This window comes from Panthera leo, chromosome C2, assembly GCF_018350215.1.
Source record: "Panthera leo isolate Ple1 chromosome C2, P.leo_Ple1_pat1.1, whole genome shotgun sequence".
NCBI lineage: Eukaryota > Metazoa > Chordata > Mammalia > Carnivora > Felidae > Panthera > Panthera leo.
The window spans coordinates 44203932-44228332 of record NC_056687.1 but is presented as its reverse complement, the minus strand read 5'-3'; the positions used below and the strand labels follow the sequence as shown (position 1 = coordinate 44228332).

General features: G+C 32.8%; 1 pseudogene; it reads left to right on the top strand.

The window, feature by feature from the left end:
* The first annotated feature begins 23555 nt into the window (after positions 1–23555).
* On the top strand, positions 23556–23710 carry LOC122199070 (annotated as a pseudogene).
* Positions 23711–24401: the final 691 nt, after the last annotated feature.

Sequence of the window (24401 nt, the reverse complement as noted above, 5' to 3'; positions counted from 1 at the left end):
AAGTGGGATTGCTGGATCATTTGGTCATTCTAGTTTTAATTTTTTGAGGAATGTCCATACTATTTTCCATTGTAGCTGTGCTATTCTACATTGCCACCCAAAGTACAGGGATTCCAATATCTCTACATCTTCACCAACACTTGTTATCTCTCCCTCTTTTTATAGTAACAGTCCATTATAACAGATTTATACATTATTAAAGGTAGCAAACAGTATAAGAAGTATGAACAGTATAAGCAAAGTATAGATAAAAATAACAGAGCTGACAACTTGCAAATTAGGTGTTTGTTGTCATGGGACTTTATGTTAACTAATGCTGCTGAAAAGTCTGGACAGATAGTCTTGTAAGGGTAAATACAAATATAGAAAGAAGTTCCCCTGTTGAAAATAAGGGAAAAGACTCCTTCCTCCCGGTTTTGGAACATTTGCTTTAGAAAACTTCTAATTGTAAGTTCTTTCTCTGTTTGAAATGTATGTAAATCTTTTTAAAAGCTAAATAAGCCTCTTAACATGCTTATTATCTGGAAATGGCTTTTTCAAGGATCTGGAAACCATGTCTTTGAAATGTAATCATCAAGGATGATGATAGCTCCACCTCTTAGTTTCTGTGGCATCTAGAAGCCTAACTCCCACAGGCACTTTGCTCTAAGTTGCAAAACCACCTCCTGTTAAGAAGATATGAGTAGTTTATTTTTCCTTCAGATAAAGCCAACTAGCTACACAGAGGAACGTCCCAATTGCCAAGGAAACTATGCTGTCAAGCCCTCTTGCTTGAAGGTTGCTTATCATGAGAACACATATGCTACAAGTTGCATCTGCTTGGTTATATAAAAGAAGGAAATTTTGTTCTACTTTGTAATCTATTTTTAATTTAATTATGTTTTTATATTTATTTTTAAGAGACAGAAAAAGAGAGAGCAAGTCAGGGAGGGGAAGACAGAGAGGGAGAGAGAAATCCTAAGCAGGTTCTACACTGTCAGCACAGAGCCCTGTGTGGGGTTTGAATTCATGAACTGTCTGATCATGAACTGAGCTGAAATTAAGAGTGCTGCTTAACCGACTGAGCCACCCAAGCACCCCTACTTTGTAATCTCTGTAACAGACTGCTTTGATGTGCATGGCATCCTGGTTTAATGCTTTTTCAGTAAGAAAACTTTCTTTTGCCTCTGTTTGTGGAGAGGTTTTCTGGAATGGGAAGAGATTTTGTTTTTTTAATTGCATTTCTCCAATAGTCCCCACCTGTAAATACCAATGAAGTTTTAGATGCTAATCTGTAAACTGGATGGTCCCTCATTAATGACTTCTTTAAAAATATTCTTTATCTTATTTTCTTTTCTTCTACAGGAAAATGCATTATAGATCTGAAAGAATTCCATAGTTTTATAATCTTTTACTTTTTTGAAGTGAATAAGGTAATAACATTTATTAATTGCAGAAAATTTAATTTTCTGTCATTTGTAGAAGAGTAGATACATACACCTTACAATTAGATTGTCAATCGTCATGTTGTTAAAACAGTCTTTGCACAATTTAAGAATGTATCTAAAGTGAATACAAAATGCTCAGTATAAAACATTTAAAAATAATCCATACTGTACTACAATTATCCAAAGAAAATCACTAATAACTAATAATAACTCACTAAAGAAAATCACTAATAACTAATAATTTGCTTTTTCCATGTGTTCCATTCTGAGGTTTATTACCGTTTTGCTAATAGAGCTTTAGGTATATTAATATGCATGATTTTTATATGCATTTTGACTGAAACCCATTGCAAGTTCATGTAGAGTTGGTCAGAAGCAAATTATGGATATTTGCAGGTAATGTTGAATAAGAAGAAAATAAAGTACAAAACTGCTAAAAGTGGGGATTTCCCAGGCAATTTTGAATCTGTTAATTTGCAATTTAAGAAGAATTATATACATTAGGATTGCTTGTATTGAGAGCAGCATATTCATTCATTTGAAAATCACAACCTTTATATCTTGCCATAGGTGAGTTATTTTAACTCCTTTTAATTTAGATTCTCCTGTATCCTAAAAAAGAATATATTACTTAAAATCTTTAATGTTATAGGTGTACATTTTTTTTTTGGTGTTCTCCATTTTGTAACTTCATGGCTACTGCTATTACAGAAAAAAATCTATTCAAAATATGCCAGAAGAGTGCAAATTTAGTGGAAAAAAAAGAGGCGGAAAATAAAATTTACCCTTGAGTTTTTTTTTCAAGGGAATTCATGTTGTTTTCCATTTATCTTTTTTTCTGCCTCCCATAATGGTCAGAAGGTAAAGTTTTATGTTTTTATAGAATAAAGTGGTTTAGTATAGGAGTTTAATTCCAGTTTTTATTCTCTAGATGATCGCCATATACACACTGAGTGTATATATTAAAGTGAATGTATGTATATATGTATACATATTAAAAGAAGGTGAAATTACTACACTGAGGAATGCTTTTTGTCCCAAAGAAACACATAATAAAGATTTGAAACAAGTGCTGGTTTTAAAGCACTTCAGCTTGGCTGTCCAAGTTGTTATTTAAGAAGGCTTGTAAACTTTATAGTCTTCCTTTTTAGTAAGAAAAATATTTATAAATTTGGATTGTTTTTCTTTGTTTTCTGACTGTGGTATTCAGTTGTGGCCTTAGGGCTTTCCTTCAAAATATTTTGTCTCTTTCTGGCAATATGTTTTATTATGCACAGTCAAGAGATATTAATGGCATTATCATGGCAACTTAAAAATATCTGCCACTAAAATTATTTATCCTTTAGTAATAAGTTCAACTTAATCTTGGCTTCCTGTTCATAAATGGACCAAATCAAAACTATAATGAGAGGGGCACCTGGGTGGCTCAGTCAATTAAGTACGACTCTTGGTTGTGGCTCAGGTCATGATCTCATGATTTATGAAATCAAGCCCCACATCAGGCTCTGTGATGACAGTGCTCAATAGAGCTGGTAAAATAATTACCCATAACTCACAAAGGCAAAATAGATGCATCTATTTTATAATCATTATCACATTCCATTAAACAAAAATGCACCCTTTGAAAATTTCTAAATTTGTAATCAATCTCATGGACTAAAATTGTCCCAGTAAAGTGCCATTAAAAATAGCTTTCTCATGATGTTCTGATTTCTATAAAAAGAATGACCTAGCCACATTTAGGTTAAGATTCTGCTTAAATATTCCCCAAATTTGACACTTTATATGTTAAACAAAAACTTTTCTGGCTAAGCACACTTACTGTTTCAGAATTCTTTATTTTCTCTTAACTATGCCATCAGTAATGTTTATTCTTTGTGTTCTAGGGTCATTTTTCAAAAAGAAACATTGTGTAGTATTCTGAAAGTTATGCTCTGCATGACAAAGCACAGAAATGTACAACATTCAGTTCTGGGGATTTTGCCCAACTGCTCAGGGTTTGAAGTCACTGTTTGGGGTCATTTGGAACAATCAACATTTTGAAACAACCGGTTTCCTGCCTTGGCATTCATTTCCTGTAGCTACTCTTCTCTTTAAAAACCTTGAAATTCCTTGCTGAAAATATTATCCTCACCACTTTGAAAAGTTCACCGATAGAGAATATTTAGAGAGAGATTTTCCTCTTTCAGATTTTAGCTGGGATATTAATAGTAATATTTATATGCCTTTCTTAGAACCTTTGGATTCTGTCTGTAAGAATCCATGAAATATCTGAACTGTTTTATCTAACACTTTAGTATATTATGTGTATGTGTGTGAGTGTGTGTATAATTTCAAGTTTTATAATGCCATTATTAAAAACTAATGCTAAATAAAGGAGAAATGAGTAAATATACATGACTGTGTTATTTTAATAAAAACACATTGTTTTAATCAGGGGGAAATTGGAGAACGTATTATTGCTGCGCAGTTAAATTAAAACAAAGACTATAGCCAATATGCTGTAGTGATTTTGGTTAGCTGCTGGTCTTATGACATGTGTGTTACTTAATGAGAGAAATTAGACTGAGATCACTTTATTGAAGAATTATTGTATATTTTCCACTTTATATGATCATCAATACCCATCGACTTTTCATAAGACCCAAATTTTCAACCATGATGCTTTCCTTACTTTGAATATCTCTCACCAAAGGCCAAGTGGCTATTTCAATAGTACTGGCATTGAAAGGTATCACAGAATTCTAAGTTGATTTCTTAAGCTCTTGGCCGATAATGATTTGAGTAATAAGTGTTCTGATTCTATATGCTTTTCTTCTGCAGTTGTTTTTGTCAGCATCACATTTTGATGATTTCTCAATAATAATAGTCCAGAGAAATTTAGTACCCATTTGCTCTTTGTCAATTTGCTTTAAAGCTCTACACCTTTCTCTGGTCTTTGAATATAACACTCAGATCTCTATCTGAATGGCTAGGATTATTTTTAGTGGCTAGTCAAATTATTTTATATTCATTAATATTTGAGTAGGGAAAAATGTATTACTAATGGCTTGATTTCTCAGTCATGTGTTCTGTTAATAATAAAAAAATATTCTTCCCTCTGATTACTTCTCTTACTATTCTCAAATATGCCTTCTCCCCAAAAGTTTTACAGTTAGAATAGTGGTGTTAAAAATTTATTTCTAGATGTCTAAGTGATGTTTTCCAGTTTAGATATACTATGAGCAACCACTAGAATGTTAGATACATTTTTATATAACCTATTTTAGTCAAAAACACCAATTCCTTTCACTTAAATTTAAACTAAATATTATTATAAAAATAGATGTGTGGATTAAATAATTAGCAATTGATAAAAGATTAATTATCCTGTTCAGAATAGCCAGTGTTTGGGGACATTAATTTATAAAGTTCTCTATAACATTCCATGGGCTTTGGGTGGCTTATATGATATTAAATGGTTGTTTCAACCACTGAAACTATCATGTAAGGTTTCAAAAACATTTACTGCCATTCCTTCAAGAAAGTTTGTTATGGGGCTCAATGAGGGTTCAGGTCATTAAAAGGCAATATGAGTTGTATGGTTATTATTGTGAAAGAAAAATCTTTTAAAGAATCATGACAAAGGAGGTTTATTCTACATTACTGAGGGAATTTATCACTAATATGATATTTTGAGGAAGGCAATTAGTTCAGATTTATTAAAGAAGACTAGAATTGGAAGGAACAGAAATAAAAATATGTTCAATTAGTATTTTTATAACTATTTTCAGAAATAAGGTTAATATGGAACTTGAATATGGCTAATATGGCTAAAAAATAGATTATTCTGAAACACTTGTCCCTTTTAGTAATAACTTGTGTGTTACTTCTAGGGGTAGAATGGTTGCATAATAAATCCATATAAAAATTAATTATTGAATAATGAAATTATTAGATAATAAATATGTCAAATCTGTAAAAGACTTAACTCTCAGAAATAAATTTGAAGACTATAGGTAAAGGCATTTTGTTCTCACATGGAAATACTATAGTGCTATTTTTTCTCTATATTTTATCTCAATTAATGTCAAATGAAATTTATTTTTTTTATTATATAGCAATCACTAAAAGCAATTTTAGCTGTCAAATAGATGATTTATGGGGGTCAAGTTAATGAGGACAGTTCTCCTTGAAGTGCTTTTATTCCAGAGAATTTTAAATTAAATTAGATTATTTAGGATGGGTGATAATAGAATGATATCCAATACATTTTGAAGTAACTTTTGAAAAAATTATAATTCCACATTTTAGTCAACGTAACAAATGCACTTTGGTTGGTTTTCTTGATCTAGATATTATACATTGAGCAACAATAATAACCATTTATCTTCATTTTGAATATATAAATGCTGGGAGTTAGAAATATTCTATTTATAGTTTCAGTACAAGGTTGAATGCACTTATCACACTTCATTGGTTGCACATTTTATAGTTAGAAAAAGTGTTAAGAGTCTTTTTTATTGATTTGCAGGCTAAGCAATTTCACTTTTTGTTTTCATACTTTGACCTACAACCCTGGGATCCATTAGGGCACTACAATAGCAAGGTGTAGACACATCAACTACAAAGAAATAGAACTAAAATGACACTGTCTCCAGCTAGGGATGCATTAATAGACCTGAGAATTCAAACGTAGAAAAGGCAATTTTTTCCTGCTGGGAAGTGGAGTCCTCAAGAGAGCCATTTCAGACTGAAGAACATGATATGAAAATCAATAAAGGCCCTATTGTGCTACTGATGTGTCCGGGAAGTGTCATTTTATATCTTGCTAGTGGATATCGGAAGGAAGTTAAAGCTACTTTGCTCATAGTAATTGGATGAATCCTCTTTCATCAGTGGTCTATTTTGCTGCTCAAAGTAAAAGTAAAATATACTGCGGGGTCCAGTTTGAAATGAGATATCATGAAAATGAATTAATATGAAAACTGTTACGTCTTTTCACAGATGTGAAAAAGGAATCAGTGATGTTTTCCAGTCTTAAAATTATTATAATTAATGTATGAATTTAAACACGTAACTGTAAATACTGGGCCAATTGGCTGGAAAACGTGGTTGGGGAAACAGCACATTGGCTAACCAGGTAAAGAAACTTAAAAGGCATCATTGTGAATGTCAGAATGATTTGCAGACACTGAATAGATGATTTGAAAGATTTAATTTTTTAAATATGTATTGCATTATAACTAGGAGACTTATATGCTTGGAAGCAATCTAGATATGAATTCCTGGAATCTTCATACTTTATGCTACTAATACTATTTTTTCCCAGATCACTATAATAAAAAGTTTGAGAATTTTATGACAAATATCTTTGGTTTCCCCAAAAGTCACTTACTTGTTTGTTGCCTCATTATTTTCCCCAAAGTATATTTATCCTATGAAAAATCCTTATAATTTTTTGTTTGTTACTATATGATATTTGAAACAGACTGTGTAAGGTAAGAGCAATTATTAAAATTTGAGGCTTATGTTTTAGTTTTTAAGTTTATTTATTTATTGAGAGGTTGTGTGTGTGTGTGAGGGAGAGAGAGAGCAGGGGGGAGCAGAGAGAGAATCCCAATCAGGTTCCATGCTGTTAGTGTGGGGCCCAATGGAGACTCAATCTAAGGGACCCATGAGATAATGACCTGAGCTGAAATCAAGAGTTGGTGTTTACTGACTGAGCCACCCAGGCGCCCGAGATTTAGAGTTTAGTTTCTACATTTTTCATCTCTTGCTTTTGCTTTGTTCCATGAAGCATTTGTACTGGCTAAAACCTTAAATTTACATAGTATATTCAGAAATTTTAAAACTTCTGAATTTGAATGTTTACTTAATTCAGATGAGCTTCCTTAATTATTGGTTTGTGGAAAACTCTTAAGAGTCAGAATTCATTAATTTATGTTTTGGTTCCACAAGCAATGTTTGAAAGATGACCAGTCATAATGTAAAATAAAGAGCTTTTCATAAATGAATGCATTAAATGAATTGACAGTTAGGAATTGGTCATTTATATGTATCAAGTCATTGTGTAATACACTGGCGCTCATAAAAATAATGACCTCGAAAGGTCAAAATAGTCAAAATTAGAGGAAGTGGAAATACAAGGGAACAAAGATGTTTTAATTGAGAAACAGATGAAATTAACAATGCAAGTAGCTTTTACAAACAAAGGTGGTGACAATTGGCCGTTATTACTGTGGCCATGTGGACCAAGCAGAGGAAAGAAATCTGCTCCTTGCTCCCTTATTCTTGGGAGCACTGACTTGCATATTTCAGTGTCTGAAAATTCCATGGATCTCCCCGAACCTCTAACACCTTTTATTAATTCTGGATATGTGTTCTTTCAAATGAGCCTTATAAAAGCAAAATGTTTGTTGAGAAGATCTGAACTCATATTATAAAAAATATATATATTTTACCAATTCTGAGAAGCACATTTTTTTTCATCTTGTTATTTGTGAAATTGTAATCCATTTTACAATCGTTGGCAACTCAACACTATGTAATAGTTGAGCTAGCAATTTATTTATTTTTTGTAAATAACAACACAAAATCATGATTCAATATAACTTACAGCATCTTAGACTTGATATATGGAATCTAATTATAAACATGGCAATTAAAACCAGTGAACAGCCATATTTACGCTATTGTTGAAATAGTAGCTATAATTTTAAAAATAAGAGGAAATAGACTTTAGGTTCTCCTTTATTGATTCTAATAAAAATTTCTTCTTTTCCTCTTTCTGGTTCTATTTTGTCTCCATTTCCTAAAATTATCAACATGGGAAAAATGTTTTTTTCCCCATATACATTCTCCCCCATCCCCTTCGGCCTCTATACTGCTGATAGCTATGTTTATAAAAAAAAAAATGATCATGCTATTCTCTTCTTTAAAATCTCTCAATCTTTTTTTACATCTTCAGGATAAATTTCCAACTCCCAAAATGATATACAAGATCCATTATGATCAGAACTCAATTCTCCCCATCTTTCATTTCTCTCCACTTTTCATATTTACCCTTGTCTAGCTTTACAAAATAACTTGCATATCCTCATTTGTGAAACTCCCATGTGATTGCACATAATGTTTTCTTCATGGGTGTACTATCTTGCAGAATTGTTGAACATAGTATTAAAAGCTTTTCATAAATGAATAAGTAAATGGAATTGATGAATAGCAATTGGTTATTTATATGTATCAAAAACATCAATCTAATCACAACATTTCTATAAAGGTTGATTTCACTTGTGCAGTTATTATTTAAAAAACACATTTCTGTTATTTATTTATTTATATGTACATGTATGTTCACACAAAAAACTCAGAATATTTTATTCTCTACCACCAAAAATGTATTTTATTCTGACCTCCACAAAAGTTATCCAACGCTGTGTTACCTGTTCATACCTGTTTTATACACAAATATGATTTCAGTGTTAAGTTTTGATGAAATAAAGAATAAAACAGTTTACTTCAAGGGTCTTAATTTCTATTTCTCTCTCTTCCACCGGACTGTAAATTCCAAACTAACATGAGTCAAGTGTGATTTCTTTGCAGTTGTATTTCCAACTTCTAGGAAACTATTTGGTTGGCTGAATAAACTATGTTTTAGCTTTGGTGCATTCTAAACTATGCAAGTATAATTTCAGTAAAAAAAGCATATTTTTCTGTGGCTGATCGTTTTAAGAAATTAACAACTATTTGAAACATGCCTATTGCTGGCAAGGAGAGTCAAGGAGATTTTTGTTTTACTCACTGCTTAGTAAACAAAATATTTTACATAAATAAGTAAACTAATTTTGAATGAAAAATCAGATTTTGTTTTTACTATGTGAAAGTAATTTGTGAAACACAATAACTAATACTGAGAGAACAGCATATTTCTTGTGTTTGGATTTAACCAAGAGTTGTTTATAACTTCAAAAAAATCATATCACCAGTGGCAGATGTACTTTTGATTTGAGTCACCAATAAAATATACCCTATCCTACACGTGGATTTGTACTTTCAAGATGATTCTAAATGTAGATTATAAACTTGTCATTGTTACACTAATAATGTGATTGAGCAGTTACATGTTGAGCAACATGGGGAAAATATTGTTGTTGTTTTTTCTATATACATAATTTTACTAAAGTTAATTTTCTTTTAATTTTACATTATGTTATATAAAGCATAATATACATATACATATACATATATATACTTTTAAAATGTGAATTATGGATGATACTATATTTAGCAAAGAATATGTTTCACAATATTTGTTACAAAACAAAAAAGATACAGTTTCAGCAAAGTTCAGATCTCCTGAGCTAGACTTTCAAGTTGCAGGTAGACATGACAGCATAATAGTAAGAAACTCACTTTGTATATTACATTTGGTTTGGTGGGCGTCTGGGTGGCTCAGTCAGTTAAGCCTCCGACTTCAGCTCAATTCATGATCTCACCGGGTTCGGGTGTTTGAGCCCTGCATCTAGCTCTGTCCTGACAGCTCAGAGCCTGGAGCCTGCTTTGGATTCTGTGTCTCCCTCTCTCTCTGCTCCTCCCTCATTCATGTTGTGTCTCTCTCTGTCTCTCAAAAATAATAACAAATAAACATTAGAAAATAAATTTTGTTTGGGAGCTGTATAGAAATTTAATTTCTACAATGTAGTTGCTGATATAAAATACATGGACATGAATTATAAGTATCCCCTAAAATCTAAACTGCACTTTCAATAAGTTAGCTTTCTTCCATCCTTCTCCTATATTTCTCCTCCTCTCCTCCACTATTGGACACCTGTACATAAATAGTAATTGGCTTTTGTATTTAATACGAACTTGTGCTTTATGGATGTTGGTGGGAATTCTGAGAGCTTACATTACAGTCCATTCCTCCAAAAAAGTTCTTATGATTATTTCCAATATGGAAGTATTTAGTTTTATTAATTAGCTTCGTATTTCAAATACAAAACTCCTGGAAAGAGAACACTTTTTTTTTTTTTACATTGAAGTTTAGTCAACACACAATATTACATCATCTCAAGTGTACAAAATAGTTGATTTGACAAATCTATACTACACATGATGCTCTGCTCACCACAAGTGTAGCTAACATCTGTCACCATACAATGCTATTATAATATCATTAATTATATTCCCTATGCTGTCCCTTTTATCCCCATGACTTATTTATTCCATAACTTGGAGCTTGTATTTCCCACTCCCCTTCACCCATTTTGTCCATGCCACCCCTCTGGAAATCATCAATTCATTCTCCGTAGTTATTGGTCTGTATCTGCTTTTTTCTTTATATATTTATTCATTTGTTTTGTTTTTTAAATTCCACATATAAGTGAAATCATATGATATGTGTCTTTCTCTTCTTGACTTATTTCAGTTAGCATTATTCCCTCTAGATCCATCCACATTGCTGTGAATGGCAACATCTCATCCTTTTTTATGGCTAAGGAATATAAGAGAACAGTTTTTAATCAAGTGTTTGAGATGTACTATTTTGCCCACCTGCTATCTCATTCAAGAGAGAATTGCTTCTTTGTAAGTAGCTTTTGAAAGCGGGTTTTTTAGTTTGTTTTATTAAATACTTTCTTCTTTCACTCAGATGGTTGCTCTCTGAGTATGCTAAGAGAGCATTATGTGGGCACTCAGTTCCTATTCACCACATCATGGATTTTCCTTCTCCCTCTGTTTCTGGTTAAAATTTAGGGCTCTATATTCTTCATGGAAGCTTTGACTTCTGAGACACTATGGGCCTTGCCTTCCAGTTTCCTCTTCATGTTTAGTCCCTATGTTGTTAGTCCATCTAGGCAAGTAAAGTGTAGGTTTTAGGTTACAACAGGTACTCTTGTTGTTGTTGTTTGTAGCATAACATTTTATTGGCTAAATTACCAACAGCTCAGTTTCAACAACTTCATTTTCTATCTAAAAAAACCGTGCTCCACATGACAGGTGCAGATGTGTGCAATTTTGACTCCGTATTAGTCTTCTCTGGAACTGTCTTTTAGACATTATATATATTTTTTTCTTGTGCTCATTTTTATAGGTAACTCTGACCTTGAACTTGCCACGTGTATTTGACTAATGAATATTTTATACTCAGTATCTTTTTCTATAGCTTCAAATCTATATTTAAGATGTCTTCAAAATAGCAGTCTCACATGTTCTAAACTTTTCTTGACATTCCTGATGTTTTTAAGAGCCAGGGCCTAATTTTGCTCAGGCTGGTTATTCATTTGACCAACTCTTAGTCCTAAAAGGGAAGAAACTGATATTACTTTTAACAACATGGAACATATCGAGGATATTTTTTTTACCTTTCAAAAGATTAAACTATTACTGAAATTTTCAACTCAGTACTGGATTCTCTGTCAAAAAGGAGATTATGATTTTATTTGTTCTATTGATGGCAAAGACAAGGTGTTTGAAGCTGAGGAAGTAGGTCCAAAATGTTGCAAACTAAAAGGTGGAAGTAATTAAAAAACAACATGATAATTATGACAGCAAAACTTTATACCTGATATTACTCCAAATGTTTTGTATGTATTAGCAGTTTAATTCTCATAATAACCCTGTGGGGTGGATATGTTCTTACCACCACAATTTTTACATAAGCTGTGGTACAGTGAGGTTCAGGTGGCTTGCTAATTGTCACAGAGCTATCAAATTATGGCTTTGAAGCACAAATGTCAGAACACTCTTATGCCTATATAGTATATGAAAATTGTTATTTTTACTTATCTAAGACAAAAAAGAGATTGAAGAAGATGAGAAATGTATTTTCAAGATGTATCAAGAAGCTGGGCCTTAAAGAAAAGATGGTATGTTATAATGAAGAGAAAATAAAATAAATCTTCACAAGTGGTTGGATACAAATCCCAGATGTGACATTTGCCAAAAATGTTGCTTTCTTGCACAATTTATTTAGTCTCATTGACCATGAATTTCATGTTCTGTACAATGGATACAACCATAACACCTCTTCAGTCTCTTGCAAGGACTAAAGGTTAGGAAACAAACACTATAACATAAATGTCCATTTTTCTGCCCCCCTACTTTTAAGTGTCAGTAATAAACCAATGTTTTGTTAGATGGGAGAAGTTTGGGGGCAGATAATAATTGCATAAAGCTCAAAATAACCACTACATGATCTGGAGCATCAAGATGAGTCTGGATACAAGGGAGACATTTGTGATGTGACTCAATGTGAGATTAGTCTTAGGTTTAGTGCACCTTCATTTCCTGTTGGAAAGCAAACTACCAATATGAACTTTAAAAACTTTATGTCTCTTTTGTAGAATAATTCCACATTTGGGTATCAAACTGGAGGCAATGATCCAAACATGCTAAGGAATTTGTGAAGTTCATTATAATTTTAATCATAACAGGTAAACAACTTAAACACTGGCTACAAGTAGAAGGAATTAAATGGTGATTTTTAATGGAATATTGTGCATGAAAACATTTCTGAAAGATTAGATGTCTTGTCACTATATGGAACAGACTTTAAGTTATGTGGGTATTATTATTAAAAATATAGTAAAGAAACAAAATAAAATTAAAACTCTAGAAAAGTCTGAGAGAAAAGGCAATCGTCGACAGAAATAAAAAAGAAAAGTAGCTAAACTGATTATCATATCTCTTCTGCTATTATAAACCTTCATAAAGACTGCTCTAAAGTGAATTGTTCTTGCTCATAGCTGGGAAACATCATTCTAACGCCTTGTCTATAGGACCACTGCACCTGTTTTAGACTAAAATTTGTACTTTATGGGAAAGTATCAATAATAGTTCATGTTTCCCTTGATTAATGTGATTTTGATTAATTAAAACACCACCAGCTTAATTGTAAAATCTAAGTTTATTTCATTTACTATTTTATGATATTATAATCCAAGTTAGATCATTTTTGATCTAATTATAGATGATTTGACATTCTGTTTATTTATTTTACTTAAAAAATCTCTTTTTAAAAGTTTTTCCCACTATACTGTTGTTGATACCATTTCTGGATTTTTCTCAGGGCTTCAAAAATCCCTTATCATCTTACAACATTCCAGGAGAAGAGTAAAGTACTGTGGGCTGCACATCTAAAATACACTGGTTCTGTACTATTTCACAAAGCAATTACTGTGACTTACGGTTGCTCAGAACTAGCTTTGAAAGAATCTCTCAGCCTTATGTGCCACAGACAGTTGTATACCAAAGATTTGCAGATTCAGGAAACATCTGGCACGTTAAATAAGTTATTCAATTGGGATTATAGGAGTGCTGATAATTAAGGGCTCTGGAGAAGAATCTAGAACAGATTTGTTTTCTTTCATGTAACAAACATTGAAGTGATTGCAATGTATCCAGCATAATGCAATCCAAGTGAGATACATAGTTAAACATATATATGACATATCTTCTTGGATTTGTATGGATGGGAAATGAGAGAAACATAGGAACAGATAAATGTTATATTAATGAGTGTGACAAATTTTCTTTCGGCTTGTTATTGCCTCCATTCTTTCAGTGATTAGCCACTTATAGATGATTCTCCTGAAAATATTTTCCAATCATTATGTTCATATTTATCACCCTTGTTTATTTTTCATTAGAAGTATAGTTGTTACATATTGTTATGCCACCCTGAAGTAATACTAGAAGCCTTTAAGAATGCAAATTCCTGGGACTCCTGGGTGGCTCAGTCAGTTAAGCCTCCGACTTCAGCTCAGGTTATGATCTCACACTTTGTGAGTTTGAGCCCTACATTGGGCTCTGTGCTGACAGCTGGGAGCCTGGAGTCTGCTTCAGATTCTGTCTCCTTCTCTCTCTGCCTTCCCCCCACCCCGCCCGCCCTCTGCCTCTCTCAAAAATAAACAAGCATTAAAAAAAAAAAAAAGGATGTAAATTCCATAGTCCCCCCAATATTTATGAAATGGTCATAGTAATTAGGTAAGAGTCAGACATATTGACAGAATAAAATATCCCGAAATAGAGAAGCATATGAAAAGAGAAGGAACTTTTCTTTTCTTTTTTTTAGGTTTTTATTCAGGCGAAAGGGAAGAAAAAGCTGACGCTAATTGCTAATCAAGAAGTAGAAACATCTTATTGGGTGTCTCAAAGAATTACAAAAACAAGAGAACCAAGTTCTAAGTTAAATTTTTAGGAATAATGTACAAAATCCTGTATAGAAATGGCTTTAGGCAATTTTACTGCTTTAGCCTCACCAAATATCAGAAAAAATGATTTGCTGTCCATTAATTGCACTTTTGCACTGAGAAATTGAGTTTGTAAACTCGGCCTTTCCCGAAAGTCAGATACCTTTGCTATCAAATTCACAAGCAAAAGGAGTTTCAAGTCTGCTCTGTTTCCCATGGACATCTTGCATGGACACATCGTGTAGGAGAAGCCCTACATAATGTGCCAGCATTCTAACTGAAAGGAAGTAGAGAACTATCATTTAAAAAAAAAATCTGGTTTCTACCTTGAGACTAGGGTCTAGAACAGATTTGTTTTAGAAAAATCTGGCAAGGAAGATGCAAATTTCCAAATTTCCAAATATGCTTACAGTGTTCAAAGGTTGCAGGATAGCCAGAAATTCTATCAAAATATTATTTGTTTCTCTTTAAAGTGAAATGATCAAATCCATCCTTTAAAACCATTTATAAAGAGTTACACAACGATGTTAAAGAGTAAAATCTTTGAAATTTATTACCTCTTTTTTGCTGTTAATTATGACTACCTCTCACATGGCATACTACTTTATTAATTTTATCTCAATAGGTGCTATTTTATTTAAATAATCTGAAATAAAAGTAGCTTTCAGAGTTTTCGAGTATGACTGAGTCTACTATATCAATAAATTTGTCCTGTCCTTATAGTTTGATAATAGTATCTTTCCTTTTATATCAGATGACAACTGCAGGTATAGCTCTGTAACATGAGAAATAAATATAACCAAATGAAAATACCTAATATTTTATAGTTTGCCTTTAATATATCAAATTATATGTGCATTAAATTAAGAAATGGAAAAAAGATTCTACAAAACATCAGCTCACAAAAGATAATCGGCCCTGGGGCACCTGAGCGGCTCAGTCGGTGAAGTGTCCGACTTCACCTCAGGTCATGATCTTGCAGTCTGTGAGTTCGAGCCCCCCATTGGGCTCTGTGCTGACAGCTCAGAGCCTGGAGCCTGCTTCAGATTCTGTGTCTCCCTCTCTCTCTGGCCCTCCTTTGCTTGTGCTCTGTTTCTCTCTGTCTCAAAAATAAACTTTTAAAAAATTTAAAAAAAACATAATAAGTCCTATGAAATCCAAGTTTAAAATATTAATTAATCATTCAAAATATTTGCAAAAGAATTGTTTGCAATTTATTCTAAGAAACAGGAAAAAGGCCAAAATATCTCAAATATTCAATAAAATAAAAAATGGGAGAATCAATTTTGTGATACTTGAGGTAGTCAAACAACAAAATTAAATTTAAAATACTCAACTGAAAGGTGTGCCTGGGTGGCTCAGTCAGTTAGGCTTCTGACTTCGGTTCAGGTCATGATCTCAGAGTTCGTGAATTTGAGCCCCCCATCAGGCTCTGTGCTGACAGCTCAGAGCCTAGAACCTGCTTTGGATTCTGTGTCTCCCTCTCTCTCTGACCCTCCCCAGCTCACACTCTGTCCCTCTTTCTCTCAAAAATAAATAAACATTAAAAAAAATTTTAAAAATAGTCAACTTATGGACTTCAGAATACAAATCAAGAAAAGTAAATGTTGATATTGCAAATTTTAAAAAAGTAAAGACTTCAACCATATTAACACTGCTGTATTTTGATTCTGTATAATGAAAGGCAAATTTGAGAAAAAAAATTCCAGAAGTCAGAGATGAAAGACAAAGAATCAATATGACTAAAGAGATTAATTAATTAAATATGTTTCATTCTTTGATTCCATTAGTAAACCTATATTGAGCATTTGTTATTTGTCTTGAAACATTGTAAGTACTTTGAATAGAAAACAAAATGACAAATGTAAAATTCCCCTCCTGACAGAGCTCCAATTCCTGGAGTAGATGAAACGAAGGAAACCACAGAATATGCAATATCAGATCAGGTGATAGTGAACAGTATGAAAAGAAAAGAAATAAAGTACACAAAGAAGACCAAGAATGGCAAATGGTTGACTAGAGGGGTGCCTGGGTGGCTCAGTCAGTTAAGCATCTGACTTCAGCTCAGGTCATGACTTTGGCTCAGGTCATGATCTGGAGGTTCCTGAGTTTGAGCCCCACATCAGGGTCTCTGCTGTCAGTGCACCTGTCATATCCTCTGCCCTTCTCACTTTATGCCCCTCCCCCACTCTCTCTCTCTCTCTCAAAAATAAATAAGCATTGAAAATTAGGATGGCCCAGGAGTACTTCAAGGAAAACACCTTAAAAAGAAAATGAGTCATGTTAAGATCTGTGGAAAGCGCATTTCAAGCAGAAGCAAGCACTATGTAGTATACCTGCTATTTTTAGTGGTTCTAATAAATGTAAACAATCATGTTTTTTGTGTTTTTAAATTTTTATTTAATTCTGAGAGACAGAGAGAGAGAGAGAGAGAGAGAGAGCGAGCAGGGGGAGACACAGAATCCGAAGCAGGCTCCAGGCTCTGAGCTGTCAGCACAGAGCCCGACGTAGGGCTTGAACCCATGAGCAGCAAGATCATGATCTGAGCCAAAGTCAGATGCTTAACCAACTGAGCCACCCAGGGACTCCTATAAACAATCATGTTTAACATGACTGGTAAAAATTTAAGTCTCGGGGCACCTGGGTGGCTGTCAGCTGAGCGTCCAACTTTGTCTCAGGTCATGATCTCATGGTCTGTGGGTTTGAGCCCTGCATTGAGCTCTATGCTCACAGCTCAGACACTGGAGCCTGCTTCAGGTTCTATGTCTCTCTCTGTCTCCCCCACCTCACTGCTTGTGCTCTGTTTCTCTCTCTCTCAAAAATAAATAAACATTAAAAAACTTAAAAAAATTAAGTCTCCAAGTTTAATGAATACCACTATTCTACTCTGGGAAAGTATATGAAGAGTACTTTACCTCTATTATTGTTTTATATTTTAGTTCCACAGTGTTCCAATCTCCAAAAAAAAAAAAAAGTTATTATTGTTTCATTAAATTTTCATATGAAGTTACTAACATTTTTTCTTCTGTCTTGCACTTTTTTCTTTTGACAACTATACTGTAACTTAGTACAATAGATTTTTTTTAATTAATAGATTTTATTTTGTAGAGCAGTTTTAGGTTTGCAGAAACATCAAGTGAAAAAGAGAAAGGATTCCCATTTATCTCTTCATCACCCCTACCTCAGCAATTTCCCTTATAATTAATGTTTTGCATTAGTGTGGTATATTTTTATAAGTGGTACACCAATATTGATTCATTATTATCAATAAGAGCCCAAGTTTATGTAATAATTCATCGTGTTATACATTCTATTGACAAATGTATACAATAGATTAGTACAATAGATTTTTGAACAGTGGCTTTATGTGGGACTCACTTGTAGATTTATTCCCCTGCTAGTGGAGTGACTTCTTTGTTCAGTCTTTTTAACTACTCCAATGTCTGCCTAATGAAATAATCTCAATTAGCCATTTTCTTTCAGAGCTAACTCTAAGAATAGCACTGGGGAGTATGGTCTAGATGACAGCTCATTGATCCAATTTACGTTAATTCTTGAGACTATGACTGGCCTTTGGATAGTCATTTGAGAGGCAGGGGAGACTGAAGTTCTTAGAAGAATGTGCACTAAATCACAATCCATGACATAGATGGCTCTACAAATGGAAAGCATAAAATCAAATATCAAAGTGAGACTAAGATATATTCTAAATATAACTGCAAATACATATCAAGATCATCAAATACGGGTATGTTCTTAGACACAGTCATACTTCTTATAAAAAAATAAGCTAAAATATTAATCAGACATTAAATTTGTTATTTTTTTCAATAGTAAGTAAAGCTTTATGCATATCTAAAAATATGGCAGAAATCTTTAAGTAAGTTATTAACTACTGGAATATTTTGCTGCCATCAAAATCATCTTACAGAAAATGTTTTAAGGAATGGGTGTATATAGGGTAAATTATAATAAACAGACTACAAATATCACCAACATAATAACACTATCCTTGTAAATGAACAAAATAATTTCCAAGGTAAATCATGAAAAGTAATGGTAAGGCATTTAATAAAATGTTACCAATAGTTTTGGTAATTAGTTATATTGGAGACTTTTACTTTTTTTTATCTCATTATTTTTTTTTACCTTTTATATTTGCTAAGTTTACTATATTGTATATGAATCATTAATTAGGAAGCAGAGTCCAGAGCAAAAATTACCTTTGAAAATTTTAATTATTTACAAAGAATTCCTCCTGCTCTTCTGTTTGATAGGGGATTATAGGAAGAGGGGAAGACCAAGTCTTGAAGTTTACCATTTTCTATGTAATCTCTGAAATAATGAACTAACAGAATCCAATGGCCTTGAAATTTATGCTTCTTGTCTACAGTTAATGGAAAGGAATAGGGAAAGCTAACCTTCTTCTGGGTTCACAATCACATGAAACGTAAACATTGACTAGATTTTCTAATGGGAAAAAATAGGCATAATCACTTCTATTTATTTTCTATTTATACCTCTATAGTATTTAAAAACCAGGACATATACTCTTCCTTAAAAACACACACACAGACAAAACCTGTTAATTATATCAGAACAATGTACTTTAATAAAAATATAATCTCCTGAAATAAAATCTTCCTTAATCCTGAACGTGAGAACTGGGTTATTTCATGAAGAATGAAGTGCTAATGTATCATTCACAGTTTCCATGCTAAGCAGAACCTAATTTTAATCATGAACATATGTTTGAAGGAATCCTTACTGTTTTCAAGAGAATGACTCTTACTGCATCATTCTCTAGTGAGATAATAGCATAGTTCATTTTCCAGTCAGGTGTAATCTTTTGCTTTCAAGTAGATATGGCATAAAAGAATTTAAACCTGAAAACCTGGCTAAAACCTATTTCATGATTAATTAGTCCCTTTTAGAAAGTCAATTAAATGCTAGATGCCACACATTAAAATGGAGAGATAATGACTGACAGAATGGAGAAACATGGGTATGCATAAATTGTCTCTGGCCTGATTTAAAGACTTAAACTGAAATTTTAACATCAAAATGAATATTATAATAACGTGTCAGGTCCATCATTCTCTCAGCCAGTGTAGCATCATCAGGTTTTACCCCAGCGTGAATACTGACATTGTTTCATTAAGCTTAACATTTGTTTTAGTCAAAGTACACAGTTCCTACAGGGTGAGATATTGTAGTTGTCTTAGAACATATCAGCTTTCACAGTACTGTGAAAATTTTTTCATTCTTTGGTAAATTTTACTTTGAAATATTTTCAGGATGATATCCAACCATCAAAGTAAAAACATATGATATTGGTAATGGCTGTGTGATGAGACCACTGGTGCTGGTAAGAACGTTAGAGTCATCAGGTCCAATTTTTATTTTTTTTTTAATTGCCATACTCAGGTTCAGAGGACTGTATTTGTAATCATGGTCATACACACTTCTCAATAAGTTTATTTTAATATCTGGATGCCTGAACCCCAGATTCATCCGATTTCTTTTTTTTTTTTTAATCTCTAAACAGTGTGTTAGTTACTTCTTTCCTAGAAATAGAACCTTATAGGAATAGAAATTGTCAGATGCCAAGTAAGTTAGTAATTTTAGTTTATTTTACTACACTCAAACATAAAAGTGTTTCAGTTTATTTTCCAACCTTAGAATGTTGGACATTAGTCATTTTTTCATTATTTTTAACACATACATACATGCCCTGTCTTTTTTATTTTTGCCCTAATATCTAAAAGTAGTGCTCTGTAGCATTTAGTTTGAAGCAAAATTTTTTAAAAAATGCTGATGATATCCAATTGGGAAAAATAATAAAGTAAAAATAAAAGCAACATCACCATAGTATTTTTTTTACACATTACTTGAATGCAATCAAAATTAATTTTGTGATAAATTTCATCTTCTTTCCTTCCTTCCTTCTCTCTCTCTCTCTCTCTCTCACCCCCCCCCCCTTTGTTTATCTATCATATCTATCATCAAATCATGCATCTATCTATCCCTTTCTGTCTTTTTTGGACTTTTACTTTAAACTTTTTCTTCAAAAGAGGATTATTTTAAAGTGTTTATTTATTTGTTTATTTTGAGAAAAGAGAGAGAGAGAGCACATGCACAAGCAGAGAAGAAGCAGAGAGTGAGGGAGAGAGAGATGCCCAAGCAGGCTCTGCGCTCAGGCCAGGCTCAGTCTCTGCAATCTCAAGATCGGTATCAAGAGTTAGTGTTTAACTGAGTCACCTAGGTGTTCCAAAAGAGCATTGTTAAAAAAATTAATGTTTATTAATTATTTTTGAGAGAGAGAGAGAGAGAGAGAGAGTGGGAGTGGGAGAGAGGCAGAAAGAGGGAGACACAGAATCCAAAGCAGGCTCCAGACTCTGAGCTATCAGCACAGGTCCCACACTTGGGGCTTGAACCCACAAAGTGTGAGATCATGACCTGAGCTGAAGCCAGGTGCTTAACAGACTGAGCCACCCAGGTACCCCCTAAAAGAGCATTATTTTAAATTTTAATCGCTTATTTTATATTCAATCATGCTTATAATACAGAAAAATATACATTTCTTTGGAAAGAAACTACCAGGAAACAATGGCATTAAGGTCTCCAAAAAAAAAATAATAATACTGAATAAATACAAACTAACGTAAGAGACTTTTAACAAAATATGATTTTTGTGGTAAAGTTGCAAGCAACAAAACTCAGGAACATCTATAAACAATGGCAATTTCGAGGAAATATTTAAAATCATTAGCTTGAGTATAACATTGCTAGCTAAAAATAGGTCCTTCCTGTACAAAATCAAATCTCTTTAGTCTAAGACTCTGAACTAGAAGATTCTCATGTAAGAAGTGCAGGTGGCACTCTGGACGTTCTGGACATCGAATTATTATGAATGCACAATAGTCCTGCCTTGTGAGATAGAGATCACCATAATAGAGACTCATGGAAGATCATTTAACTTAGAGCTCATAAAACAATTAAGTTAACTTTAGTAAACATAATATAAAGAATACTGGATTAGATGGATCATTAGTCTCAGCTGATATATTTGTTATATTTTTAGCATACTCGTGGGTCATGCCACTGTTCCTCCTATACAATTTCCCTAATATCACTTAAAAAATATTGATTGCTAACCCTCAGTTGTGGCTGTCCAAACAAATACATTCTTCTAAGAATTCAAGACTACATTTTAAGATGTGAGACTGTGATCAAAAAGATATTAATAACACCTTTTTAGTAATAAGTGTGTGTGTGTGTGTGTGTGTGTGTGTGTGTGTGTTTGTGTGTGTGTGTGTGTGTGAATCATAACTATACAGGTCAGTTTGAGTCTTCTTATTTCTTAGTTCTTCAATTGAATACAAAGTTATAACTTCTATTATACAAAAATAACAAACACAACTAATTAGCATCCTTGAACCTCATAAGATTGCAATTTGGCAGGAATATTTGGCAGATATTACAGTCAGGTATCCACTGGAATATAAATAGAGAATATAGAATATTTCTCATGACATTTATGTCAACAAGCTATAAGGACAAATACTTTGGGCAGTTTCCAAAATGTTTTTCCTAATTGTCGTTAGTTTGTTCAAAAGAGTTCTTAAAATATAAAATCTTTTCTAAGAGACAGTTATTTTAAATTTAGCTTGAAGGAGTTAAGACTGGTGACAAAAATAAATCGGGCCCTTGACTCTAAATTGCCCTTCTTTGAACTTTTGTATACAATGTGAATGAGCACTTCATAGGCCCCATTTAACTAAATTCCTGGGTAATCAATAATCACAAAGTATTCATTATTTGTATTTCTTCTCATTAGAATCCACATCCTAGCATAATTCTGTGCATGAATTAAATAAAAATGAATTTACTGATTACATTATGGTGTTTTGGACAGTTTGCCGCATGGATGCTGTTAGTTTCAGAAGTGACCAGCAGACCCAAAATTGCAAGTGGAGGTTAATTTGAGTTAACACATTTACAAAAAATAGTGTAGTTTTTCTTAAGTGCATAGTAAAATAATGTGTTCATGAGCAATCGTATTCCAGAGAAATTATAACTAATTCAGAGTATAGAGTTAAGTTCTCAAAAATATTATACAGAGCAACTTCGATTATTTAATAATGTGAAATGTTAATTCACTTTGAACTAAGTAAGCAAATAAATAAATATCCTTTGCTTCAAGACAAGTATAAACCTTTTTATCTTTGGATTTAAATTCCTGCTAATGGTTTAATTCAAAAGTTATATGTTGATTATAACTATTAATTATTAAAATCATTATTAAAGATGAAAATTTTGTGGTTTCAATTTGATCATTTATTTCTATTATTAAAACATCTATGTCTCAACTGGTTTAGAAAGTGTATTTAAATTCTGTGAACATTCAGACTAGTGAAAGAAAGAGTGTTGCAATATTTCAATTAATATATTTGAAAACTATAACTGCATATTTATCCATTTAAAATTTCACTTTAATACTTACTCATTTGCTCTTCTATAATTTAGCATTTACTGATGAGGATATAATTTTCATAGAAATTAAGGAATATGTCCAAGACTACATAGAGTTAGAGGGCAGTTAATGGATTAGAGGAGGCATTTAAATAGATTTTTCTACTTAATTTTGAAGAAAGAAAGATATTTAAATATGTTCTTCTGTATAATTTGAGGTGCTTTTTCTCCTATGCTCCCTATGCTTGTTACAGAAGTAAACTGTAGAAAATTACATGTCTTGCTATTCATTATTTAACAAGTGGAAATATTGCACAGATGCTCAACATGTCATCATATTTTAAATAAAAAATTAAAAAAACTTCTCAAAGATGTATACTGAGAAGTCATCATCAAGTAACACTTGGGGATGGAATATTTCAGCGTGAACGGTGTGGGCAAATGCGTGGAGTTAGGAACATAACATAAAAAGACGTCAGTGATACTCACATAGCACATGATCAGGAAGGTGGCTTTTCCAGGGCAAAGCTTATCTATTGCAGTCTGGATGTGCTGCCCCTGTGATTTCCCCAAATGTGGGAAATTTAACTGCATAATTTGTGATAATATGGTAATGGGGGATTGAGTTCTACCTTTCCCTAAAAAAGTTAATTAAATTAAAAAAAAAAAAAACCTTCAGTGATGTTAGACCACAGAGGTCGCATCTGCTTAGATCACAATCATGTATGTCTGTGAGCACGAGGGACAGCATTGCTAGTTAAGAGATGGTGTTTGTCTCATTTGCAAGGACGTTAAGAGGAGAGTTTGTATTACATGGAAAAAGTAATAAACAAGATAAGATTGACATTTCTGAATCTCAGTCTTGCAGAAGAGTAGAAAATATCTGAGGAAGAAAGATTGCCATCAATCATATAGTTCTCACTCTATCCTCTCAACCTTCAAATTATGCTTTGCAAAATTGAGAACAATTATCAAGTTATCCTTTGCATGTGATAACGTTGGTTCCAGAATGCTATGATTAAAATGATGCCAAAAAATAATAGTGAACTCAAAATAATATAATTCTTTTTCATTTTTAATATAAACAAACATAAAAGTTGAACTCAAACATTTGTCTGGCATCATAAGTGAAGATTAAGTTTTCTCATATACTCTATGTTTATTTATTTATTTATTTTCTAATGTTTATTTATTTTTGAGAGACAGAGAGAGACAGAGCATGAGTGGGATTGGGGCAGAGAGAGACACACACACAGAATCTGAAGCAGGCTCCAGGCTCTGAGCTGTCAGCACAGAGCCTGACGCAGGACTCGAACCCACATACCGC